Source organism: Ornithodoros turicata, unplaced genomic scaffold (assembly GCF_037126465.1).
Source record: "Ornithodoros turicata isolate Travis unplaced genomic scaffold, ASM3712646v1 Chromosome39, whole genome shotgun sequence".
Classification (NCBI taxonomy): Eukaryota; Metazoa; Arthropoda; class Arachnida; order Ixodida; family Argasidae; genus Ornithodoros; species Ornithodoros turicata.
This window is the reverse complement of record NW_026999369.1, coordinates 1,041,045-1,053,467: the sequence shown is the minus strand read 5'-3', so window position 1 is coordinate 1,053,467 and position 12,423 is coordinate 1,041,045.

Sequence of the window (12,423 nt, the reverse complement as noted above, 5' to 3'; positions counted from 1 at the left end):
TGGAAGCACTTACTATCATGGTGCTCCCACCCGACCCTCCCTGCAATCCTAACGTCTCTCCTTACACTTTCAGCGATTTCTCGCGGAGCCGGTCGAGGTTATTCTTGCTTTGCTCAGTGAAATCTCAAGCGAAGTGAAGCAAGCACTACAGATTCAAACGACCTGATTACACAAATTTGCACCCTTTAGATTGTGTTTTGCTCGGTTATGTTATTCTGAACTTCACTATCTTTGGACTGTCCCCGGAGGCTCGACGCGACCGACGTCGCCAATTCGGAAGAGGAAGCGAGGAGGTAGGATGGGCAGTGAGTGAATGATTCGTTCTTGGTGAACGAATCAATAGCCTTGAGCTGAGTGAATCAATTCACCCTCCCTAAAAAGATTCGTTCATTGATTCACCTTCAATGAGGGTTCTCGAAAACTACAAAAAAAAAAGAGGAAACACTGACTTCAAAACATTTGACGAGGTCGGCGCGGCGCCATCTCTGAATGCGAACCGCAACCACAGCACACATCCGCAGTGACATGCGCATGCGCGCACACGGTGTGGTCGTGTGGCTGTAGGGTGGGGGGGGGGGGGGGCGCACAGCAGCGCGCAAGCGAGACTGAATCAAATGAATCGGTCTGAACCTTTCGATGCTTTTGATTCAGTTCAGAGGCGCATGGATCACGGTTGGCTGCTGCGCTGCTGCTCCCCTTGAGTCGAGGTGACTCGTTTGCTGTGCGTTTTAGATCACTGATTCATGTAGCAGTCCGTTCGCTTCGGACAGTTCGAGTTCGAGGGAGAACCTTTGTATGGTTGTGCGGCTCACCGATTCATTGAGTGCTCCATTTGCGATAGAGGTCGGTTAGGTGGTTCGGTTGTGCGCTGTGCTCGTGTGGCTCACTAACTCGTTTTCTGATCCGTTCGCTTCGCGCCGTTGGCTGGCGGGAGTGTCTGGCTCGCTGAGTCATGGTGTGATTCGTTCTCTTCGGGCTATTCTGAGACTGTTCGTTCGCGCTTTATGGCATTATCCACGGAATGGTCTGACCGCTCCTGATCGAGTGAGTGGGAACGGGGCTTGGACTGTTTTGCTCTGGACTGTTTGGTGTTCCGCGGCTTATCCTTTACGGGGATGGATCCTTTCGGTAGATAACGAGTTAATTATATCATTAAGCGGTCTTAATAACGGTAGCAACCCCGACGCGTCCGTTCGAAAAGAGCTGCAACAGTTGCCGTGCTGCGCTGTAACCCTTGATCTTTTTATTAGGATTTGTCCGTTTCTCGCCGTATAAAGGCGATAAAACTGGCAACGTGAAGTAATGAGATATGCATGAAACTGCTCGAGACTCGACTTTAATGAAAGGCGATGTCCGTAGCATATATACATTAGCGATAGCATACATTCGGCATGATTTACGTTAGAAAACGGATGGAACACGAATGAACAGGTAATTGTAGTGAACAAAAGTGTAAACATGACGCGACTCGCGTTTTGAGTTCGAATGTTCGAGCTCTGGTTATCACATGTTCGTGTTTAAAAACAGGATCTTCGACACCTTTGATGATGCAAGTCTGCTTCTTCGTTCTGTTATGACTTGGCCGCCTTTTGAAAAGATTCGTTCGCATGGAACGCTTGTAGCTGGGACGCACACTCTAGTTAGCATCACTTGGTACAGGCGTGGATACATGTCTTTCCGTTCCCTCCACCACGCAAGCGGGTCGCATGCTCGAGGGACGAGAGGTTCTTGCAAGTACGTGTCAACCTCTATTATTCCCGCTGCTGTGGCATTTGCGCTCTGGGTGAGGCTTGATTGTTAGAGCGTGACGCGTAAGCTATATAACGCTAGTTGGATGATGCAGATAACGCTTTTGGAGTAGATTGTTGCAGCTTCAGATGCTTTTTCGTAACGCGTAAGCTATATAACGCTAGTTGGATGCTGCAGATAACGCTTTAGGAGCAGATTGTTGCAGCTTCAGATGCTTTTTCGTAACGCGTAAGCTATATAACACTACAGTTGGATGTTGCAGATAACGCTTTTGGAGTAGATCGTTGCAGCTTCAGATGCTTTTTCGTAACGGGTAAGGTATATAATGCTAGTTGGATGATGCAGATAACGCTTTTGGAGTAGATTGTTGCAGCTTCAGATGCTTACGTACCATAAAATGCCCTCCGCCCAAAATACCATACAATAAAAATTCCGCAAAAAAGCATAGTGGTGTAGTAGTCATTGCGGAGTCGGACGATGTGTGAAGAATTCATTACTCAAAGATCCACTTGACACAGCAATACAAATACAGTAACCTGCCTTTCCAGATCGGGTGCCCGAAATGCGAAAAATGATTAAGGAAGAATACGTTGTTCTTCACAAGCAATTATGACAATGTTGGATGCACTGAAATTAAACACTGCCTATTTACACACAGTATTGTCGCCTTTGCTCACAGCTTGTACTTGAAAAAAAGAAACAGAAAAATCTGAGAAAAACAACTAGCGGACATTATTGACAATGGATAGCTTCGAGTATGCTTCCTTATTGTGACTCCTAAAGAATTAAAATGCCGCGGAGTTTGTACTTAATCTCTCTATTTTTTATGTGTCACTATTTAACTTAGTGCGAGAATTAAAGCCCGGTTCACACCAAGTCCGGATCACACTATTGCGTTGTAATGCGTGCGCCAGTGGGTTGCCATAGTAACCAACCGGTGCGTGGCCCCGCGTATCATATGCCATCATATAGGCCGCGCTCCAGGAAGAAGACGTAGAATGTCGATGGGAACGTTAAGTAGCAGCTCTATCCAACGCGCTCGGTGTACTCTCTCCCTCGTACTCCGGTGCCTCTACTAAATGGTCTTTCAGGGCCACGAGCGCGATACACTCTCTAGTGAAGTTTCCGAGGCGTATCATTGGTTTTCCGACGTCCCCTTCCCCCGTACGTCACGGGTCCAGAGCAACACTTACGCACTCCGACCTGCAAGCTGGAGCGTGAGAGTGCATCAAAAGCGCCACGCTCCGGAAAAGGAGTGATACCGTTGAGTATGTAGAGGAAGTGGTGTTCCTCTACATCAGTCCTGACCGGCGATGATGGAATGTCCCAGCGGGCAGATGATCGTGGCCTCACGCTAGGACGGTGCTGGTAGAACTGGCTGCAAGGGGCAGTGGCACGCGGCAGCACAGCCACGTCTTCATAGTCATCCACGTGCCGCCACAAGTAGAACGGCGGCGCTCTGGACTCTGGAGAGACTGTACTCTGCAGCAGGCAGGCTGTTAATATTGTCAGCGGTATTTGAAAGCTTATTCCGAAAGAAGCGCCCGCATTGCAAATTTTACGTGCGACAGAAAACCCTGAACCGTTTATAATCACGACTGAAGCTACGGGGAAATAGGGTGCCAGAATATGGTAGCTCCCCCTGCAGAGGAAGCTTGTATTGAGTCACCCTACGGTGAAAACACACGGCGCGACGCCTGGTGCAAAATAATCTCCCATTCGTCAAGCAACAATATTAACCCCACCCCGACCCTCTATATAGACCTCTACCCGAGAAACGTCATCATGACGTTGGTAGACAGACCGAAACCGAAACAACTGGGAAGGGGAGGACTGGGTTCCACGAATGGGCACTCGTTCGATTCCGCTGATTGAAAGAAACGCAGGAGCGAAGGTCGCGTCTCTTTCAGGGACCATATTAATTCCCCCAAGACCGCGCGTGGTCTTTCGGGCGCGACCTTGTAAGTTCCTAACTTCGAACGTATATCAACTCTACCAAATTAGTCGCGCTCTCGAGCACTATGACGTCATTTGTTTACAAACAGGGAGAGGTCTATTGGATAAGGGCCAGCTTTCACTTGGCGACGAACGACACGACGTCGTAAGCGAGTGGCGGAAATAGACGCTCATTAGTTAAACCAGTTTGATATTGTTCAATGCGTTGTTCCCCATACAAATAAAAGGTGGAATAGCTTTTTGTTTGGTGTACCTCAAAGAGGCATATGTTTTGTTGATATTTTGCCCTCGTTTACTCGGCACAAGTGCGCCTGGATTGTGTTGGAAATTTCCAGGAGTTTTTTTGGCGGCACTTCTTACAATTGAGTGGTTTTAAAACTATTTTTCAGGGAAAACACTGAAAGAAACCCACGTAGAACCGACGTTCAGGTTTCGTTCTTCATGCATGTCGTCCACCATCTTGCCTGCCTCTACGCCTCTTTCCTCTTCTTTTTTGTGTCTTCTCCGCGCTGTAAGCGCACATAGTATGCCACCACGCTGCGCCATCTGCGCATTCTTCTATCCCTCATTGCACTAAAATGAAATAGCTTCGGAGCTACAGCGTTCATAACGTCCTATTTCCCCCAAAGAATGGACATAGTGTTGGACAATGGACGTGTTGCAGCCTTATCACCAACGCCCGCGTAAAATGGCGGCGCTAGACTCAGGCTCAAGATCACCAAAGACGATAAGAAGGAGTGGCTTTTTTAAGTCTGGCTCGCATTTCCGTTGACAGTTCCCGACAGCATTCCTGGCGACTGAACTGAGCCTTTCATGGAACAGAACATGGAACATTTCATTCTTATTCTTGCTTCTAGGTTTCTTCTATTCCTCTAATCTTGCTGTATGGTAATTTTCACAGATGCTCCTTCTGCAAGGACCTCCTACGAAATTGCCCAGGAAATCTTCCACCAAAGTGGAGTTGACAGTTCCCGACAGCATTCTTGGTGAGCGAACTGAGCCTTTCATGGAACAGAACATGGAACATGGAACATTTAATTCTTATTCTTGCTTGATGGTTTCTTCTGTTCCTCTAATTTTTCTGTATGCTAATTTTCACAGATGTTCCTTCACGACAAGATGTTCCTTCTGCAAAGGCCGCCCACGAAATCTTCCAAAGTGGAGTTGACAGTTCCCGACAGCATTCTTGGTGAGTGAACTGAGCCTTTCATGGAACAGAACATGGAACATTTAATTCTTATTCTTGCTTGATGGTTTCTTCTGTTCCTCTAATTTTTCTGTATGGTAAATTTCACAGACGTTCCTTCACGGCAAGATGTTCCTTCCACCACCTATCTTTGTGCAGCTTCAGATGCGTTTTCGTAACGCGTAAGCTATATAACGCTAGTTGGATGATACAGATAACGCTTTCGGAGCAGATTGTTACAGCTTCAGATGCGTTTTCGTAATGCTCCAATTTTCTTTTAACGATCCCGACGCAGAGAAAAAAGTACTGCGATGCAGACACGTTGGGACCGTCTACGACACAGTGGCTTAGTCGGTACTCGGTAGCCACTAAGGCGAGTCGGCGCCTGTGTCGTATTTTGGAGCACATTGTTGCAGCTTCACATGCTTTTTCGTAACGCGTAAGCTATATAACGCGAGTTGAATGCTGCAGATAACGCTTTTGGAGTATATAGATTGTTGCAGCTTCAGATTCTTTTTCGTAACGCGTAAGCTATATAACGCGAGTTGAATGCTGCAGATAACGCTTTTGGAGTATATAGATTGTTGCAGCTTCAGATTCTTTTTCGTAACGCGTAAGCTATATAACGCTTGTTGGATGATACATATAACGCTTTCGGAGCAGATTGGTGCAGCTTCAGATGCGTTTTCGTCATCCTCCAATTTTTTTTAACGATCCCGACGCAGAGAAAAAAGTACTGCGATGCAGACACGTTGGGACCGTCTACGACACAGTGGCTTAGTCGGTACTCGGTAGCCACTAAGGCGAGTCGGCGCCTGTGTCGTATTTTGGAGCACATTGTTGCAGCTTCATATGCTTTTTTCGTAACGCGTAAGCTATATAACGCGAGTTGAATGCTGCAGATAACGCTTTTGGAGTATATAGATTGTTGCAGCTTCAGATGCTTTTTCGTAACGCGTAAGCTATATAAGGCTAGTTGGATGATACATATAACGCTTTCGGAGCAGATTGTTGCAGCTTCAGATGCGTTTTCGTAATGCTCCAATTTTTTTTAACGATCCCGATGCAGAGAAAAAAGTACTGCGATGCAGACACGTTGGGATCGTCTACGACACAGTGGCTTAGTCGGTACTCGGTAGCCACTAAGGCGAGTCGGCGCCTGTGTCGTATTTTGGAGCACATTGTTGCAGCTTCACATGCTTTTTCGTAACGCGTAAGCTATATAACGCGAGTTGAATGCTGCAGATAACGCTTTTGGAGTATATAGATTGTTGCAGTTTCAGATGCTTTTTCGTAACGCGTAAGCTATATAACGCTAGTTGGATGATACATATAACGCTTTCGGAGCAGATTGTTGCAGCTTCAGATGCGTTTTCGTAATGCTCCAATTTTTTTTTAACGATCCCGATGCAGAGAAAAAAGTACTGCGATGCAGACACGTTGGGATCGTCTACGACACAGTGGCTTAGTCGGTACTCGGTAGCCACTAAGGCGAGTCGGCGCCTGTGTCGTATTTTGGAGCACATTGTTGCAGCTTCACATGCTTTTTCGTAACGCGTAAGCTATATAACGCGAGTTCAATGCTGTAGATAACGCTTTTGGAGTATATAGATTGTTGCAGCTTCAGATGCTTTTTCGTAACGCGTAAGCTATATAACGCTTGTTGGATGATACATATAACGCTTTCGGAGCAGATTGTTGCAGCTTCAGATGCGTTTTCGTAATGCTCCAATTTTTTTTAACGATCTCGACGCAGAGAAAAAAGTACTGCGATGCAGACACGTTGTGACCGTCTACGACACAGTGGCTTAGTCGGTACTCGGTAGCCACTAAGGCGAGTCGGCGCCTGTGTCGTATTTTGGAGCACATTGTTGCAGCTTCACATGCTTTTTCGTAACGCGTAAGCTATATAACGCGAGTTGAATGCTGCAGATAACGCTTTTGGAGTATATAGATTGTTGCAGCTTCAGATTCTTTTTCGTAACGCGTAAGCTATATAACGCGAGTTGAATGCTGCAGATAACGCTTTTGGAGTATATAGATTGTTGCAGCTTCAGATTCTTTTTCGTAACGCGTAAGCTATATAACGCTTGTTGGATGATACATATAACGCTTTCGGAGCAGATTGGTGCAGCTTCAGATGCGTTTTCGTCATGCTCCAATTTTTTTAACGATCTCGACGCAGAGAAAAAAAGTACTGCGATGCAGACACGTTGGGACCGTCTACGACACAGTGGCTTAGTCGGTACTCGGTAGCCACTAAGGCGAGTCGGCGCCTGTGTCGTATTTTGGAGCACATTGTTGCAGCTTCACATGCTTTTTCGTAACGCGTAAGCTATATAACGAGAGTTGAATGCTGCAGATAACGCTTTTGGAGTATATAAATTGTTGCAGCTTCAGATGCTTTTTCGTAACGCGTAAGCTATATAACGCTAGTTGGATGATACAGATAACGCTTTCGGAGCAGATTGTTGCAGCTTCAGATGCGTTTTCGTAATGCTCCAATTTTTTTTTAACGTACCCGACGCAGAGAAAAAAGTACTGCGATGCAGACACGTTGGGACCGTCTACGACACAGTGGCTTAGTCGGTACTCGGTAGCCACTAAGGCGAGTCGGCGCCTGTGTCGTATTTTGGAGCACATTGTTGCAGCTTCACGTGCTTTTTCGTAACGCGTAAGCTATATAACGCGAGTTGAATGCTGAAGATAACGCTCTCGGCTCTTGTCGAGTGAGGACGTGTTTTGGGAATCTCCTAACCTCGTGTTAGCGCCTCCCAGCCTTAACAGCCCTTTTCAGGGCTAAGTGCCTCGTTCACCCTTTTGCGTTTTTTCTTTTTTTCTTTTACAGGAATGGACCTGGAACCGGATCCCCCCATGCTGCTACCGCCGGCGACCCCGTCGCGGGACCACGTGGCAGCGAAGGGCCCCCCGTCCACGCCAGTGAAATGTCCAAGGCGAGTTTCTCCTGACGACGTTTCTTTCCGTTCCAGATCCCGCAGCACAAGCGCCAGCAGCCACCTGCAAGACGACGACGACGGCTTCGTCACGGTCGTGTACAAGAAGTCACGAAAGGCCGGCATCCCAGTGGTCTTCACGCCCGTCGACCCCGAGGTAAGTCTCCTCAACACTGACCCGAATCTGATTGCTGCACAGGTACTCAAATCCACGCAGGAACGAGTGAGGAATCACCGTTTCTCGCGGAACGGCAGCCTGACCGTGACCGTCGCATCGCTGCAAGCTGCCAAGGCCCTGCTCGGCGTCACGTGCCTCGGAACCACCGCCGTCACCACCCGGATCCCGGAGTCCTACGCCAGGAACGTGGGAAAGATCGTCGGCGTCAACTCCAGCTACACGGACGCCCAGCTGCTGGAGTACCTGCGACCCTTCGGAGCCATCGACGCCCGCCGCCAGGTACGCTACCGCCCGAACCCGGACGGCACAACGAGCAGCGTTCAAGGTAAGCGAGTACTTCTCACCCACCCAGTGTTATCGTTGCCAGGGCTTTGGGCACGTTGCCAGGTACTGCCGTCGGTCGGAGCACTGCCGCGCATGCGCCAGGAGCCACGCCTTCAAGGACTGCACGACGCGGAAGGAGCAACGGTGCGCCAACTGCGGAGGTCCCCATCCAGCCAGCTTCGGAAGATGCCCCAGGAGGAAGGCCGCCATCGCTGCTGTGAAGACGGAAGCCTGCGAGGTCCGCCCGTCCCGGAGCGGCCGCATCAACCCTGCCGTCGTGAAGCCAACGCGCCCAGCACCCGTCCGCAGCGCCGACGCCTTCCCAGCACTGCCGAAGCCAGCGGCCCCTGCCAAGAAGCCTGCCACAGCCAAACCGGCCTCATGTAAGATTCCTGACACTAGTGCTACCCCCAGTGTTTGGGATCTGCCCAGGGACCCTGTCCCGACCCAGAGACCGCCGCCGCCTGCGCCAACAGACCCCCGCGGACGACGGCGGCCCCTCTCAAGCCTGCTGTACAGGAAGCTGCTGCCAGGCCGGAACCTGCACCTCCCCAGGGCACCGAGCTGGTGATGATGTTGGTCCCCCTGCTCATCACAGCCTTCCGTGCCATGCTGGCTGCCATCCCAGCTGCCAGCAACATCCCAGAAGTCCAAGCCTTCAAGGTAATGGAACCAATGCTTACCAGTCTGCTTCCTACTTTCAGTTATGGACAGTAAGCCCCACCGGAGCCAACAACCTACCGCACCCGCCTTCCCCCGCGTCCTGCAATGGAACTGCGCCGGACTACGACCCAGGATGGCCGAGCTCAAGCAGCGCCTCTCCAAGACCAGCTACAGCGTCATCTGCCTCCAGGAATGCAACATCCCGGACACGACGGGGCTACCTGGCTTCATTATGTACACCTCTCCCAGCATACCACACTTCGGCCACGGCTGCACGGCAGTCTTCGTCGCAAGGCACCTGGCACAAACCCAGCTGCCCACAGACCAGCTGTCGTCGGCCGTGATTGAAGTCACAGCTGTAAAGGTAAGTTTTGGAAATGACTCACTCAGTGTCGCCTCTGCTTACATCCGTCCCAGCTACGCGGTTACGGTGGACCAGATACCTGACGACTTCCTGCAGCAAGTGCAGTCCTCCCTGCCAGGCCCTCTGCTTCTCTGCGGTGACCTCAACGCGCACCATCCGCTCTGGGGTTCTTGCAAAGCTGACCGCCGCGGCCGACGCCTAGTGCAGTCCCTGGAGGATTGCAGTCTGCTCGTCGCCAACACAGGTGAGGTAACCTTTTACAGGCCACCAGTATCCAGCGCCATCGACGTCACCCTGCACACCCCGGACGTCCCTGCGCACTGGGAAGTCGGAATGGACAGCTGGGGCAGCGACCACTTCCCGATCGACGTGACCCTGGCCTACAAGCCCCGAAGCGACGGACCACCATCGTCGTGTGGGACTCCTTCCGAGCCTGCCTGGACGGATCTCCAGCCTCCCAGGACATCTGCGAGGACATCAGGACAGCCCTGGCCGCCGCAACCAAGTCCGGGACTGCGCCAGCAACCGGACCCAAACCTGACCTGAAGTACTTCCGGCTGTGTGCTACGAGGCGCCGCGCACAGAGGGCCCTGCGTCGGAACCACTCCCCCAGGCGTCTGACGGCTTACCGACGAGTTTCCGCCGCCCTGCGCAGATACGCGGTCACGCTGCAGCGCTCCCAATGGAAGCAGTTCTCAGCCTCCCTGACCAGCAGCACATCGGCCCGGAAACTCTGGTCTGTCGTCAACGCCCTGGCGGGAAGGAGGAAGGCGAACCCCTTCACTCCATGGCTCTAGCTCCATGGCTCTAGCCAAAGGGGTCTCCCTTGAGGAGCTGGCAGAGGACTTCGCCGACCTGTTCGGCGCAGGGAGGGACGTCCCCTCCACGGCGGCGCCTCCGGCATCCCCCACGGACATGGACCACCCCTTCACGGCCTGAGAACTGCGCTTCGCCCTGGACCCCCTGAAAGCCAAGTCAGCCCCTGGGATGGACGGACTCACCTACCAGTGCCTGCGAAACCTACCGGACAAGACAACTACACGGCTTAACCAGTGCTGGGACCACAGCATGCTACCACCATCCTGGAAAGAGAGCGTCATCGTGCCGATATTGAAGCAAGGGAAGCCCCCGGGCGAACTGAGCTCCTATCGACCGATATCGCTCACATCATGCTTGGCTAAGTTGAGAGAGCGGTTGCTACATCGCCGCATTACATGGCTACTTAATTCCAAGTCCTTTTTCCCCCCTGCATGACAGGTTGTAGACGCAACCTTTGCTGCCAGGACTCTGTGCTGGACCTGGTCTCGCACGTGGACGACGCCGCCCAACGCAAGTGCAGAACGGCAGTGGTGTTCTTCGACATCAAGGCCGCCTTCGACAGCGTCCCCATCAACACCGTCATGGACGGACTCCCTCGTCGACCCTGGAATCGGAGGCAAGGCAGCTGCTTTCATTCACGCTCTACTTTCCAACCGCTCTTTCAGGGTCCGACTGGGATCGCCGCTGAGCTCCCCACGCCCACAGAACCTCGGTCTACCTCAAGGCAGTATCCTGAGCCCCCTGCTCTTCAACCTCGTCATGGCTGGACTTCCCAAGGCCCTACCAGCAGCAACACCTCCTCTGCAACTCTCCATCTACGCGGACGACATCTGCCTGTGGACCAACGGCAAGGACCCCTGGAAAGTGATGAAGACCATCCAGAAGGGCGTGGACGCTACGACCGAGTACATCCGTGGCCTCGGACTCACCCCGTCAGCCGAAAAGACCAGGGTCATGCTGCTTGGTTCCACGGCAAACTGGTGTACGCTGCCCGAACCGATCCTGATGGAAAACACACCACTGGAACAGGTACGTGTCCACCGTTTTCTCGGAGTAACCTTGGATTCCAGGTCTTCCTGGGCGCCACTCGTCAAGGACCTCCAGACCCGATGCAAGACAACCCTGAATGTGACCAAGCGACTCAGCGGACGGCACTCCGGCTGCCCCCAGAGGACCCTCCTGACCATCCACAACGCCACCACAGCCGCACGGATGCTGTTCGGACCTCCCTACGCCAAGCCCAGCAGATCAGCGCTGGAATCCCTGGAACTGCTCCACCGTCGCGGACTGAAGCTGGCTCTAGGACTCCCACCTCGGATGCGGAACGTCGCCGTGTACGCCGAGGCTGCCGCTCTCCCTCTCCAACTACGAGCCACCCAACACCTGCTGAACCAGCTCACCAGACTGAACAGGACAACAACCGGAAGGGCGCTACTGCAGCGTCTAAGGGACCGACAACGGAGCCGTTTTTCATGTACACTTTTCACGCAGGACCAGCTGTTCCAGCCCATCCCACCAGTTCCCAGTCCAGATGCTCCATGGAGGCTCCTCGGGACCGCCATCCGGACAACACTGCCAGGCCTGCCGCGGAAAAAGGACGTTCCGGATGCGGTGGCACAGTTCCTGGCCGCCGAGCGCCTTCATGAGAGCTACCAGGACTACCTGCACGTGTACACGGACGCCTCAGTCGACCCTGGACGACGCGCCTGCTCCCTGGCCTGCCACATCCCAGCAACACAGTTCTCCTGGACCGAAGGATTGTCCGGACTCCTCTCCTCCACGGATGCAGAACTCCTGGCGATCACGGAAGCCCTGGACATCATCGCCAAGACGAGCGCCACCAAAGCGGTTATCCTCACGGACTCCCGCGGGGCTCTGTCGAGGCTAGACAACCGAGTAGTCAGAAAAGCTAGTGTATCTAGCAGAGCCTACCTAGCAAAACAATTGCTAGATACGCTAGCTTGCGTATTTAGCATCAACAAACAAGACCGCCCCCGTCCCCGCCCCATCCCGCTTTTGCGAATGTTAATTAGGGCTAAACCACGTGAGCGCCAGCCCACAGATACCGACCTCACTGTATCATCTGAGGAATTAACCACGTGGGCACCAGCCCACTTTCACGACTCCATCTGGTAAGCCATCCCTGCAACATGCCTTTGTTAATATTATAATTAGGTGCACGCTCTACTGTGTTGGAGTAAACCACGTCAGAGTGATACCGACCTCACTG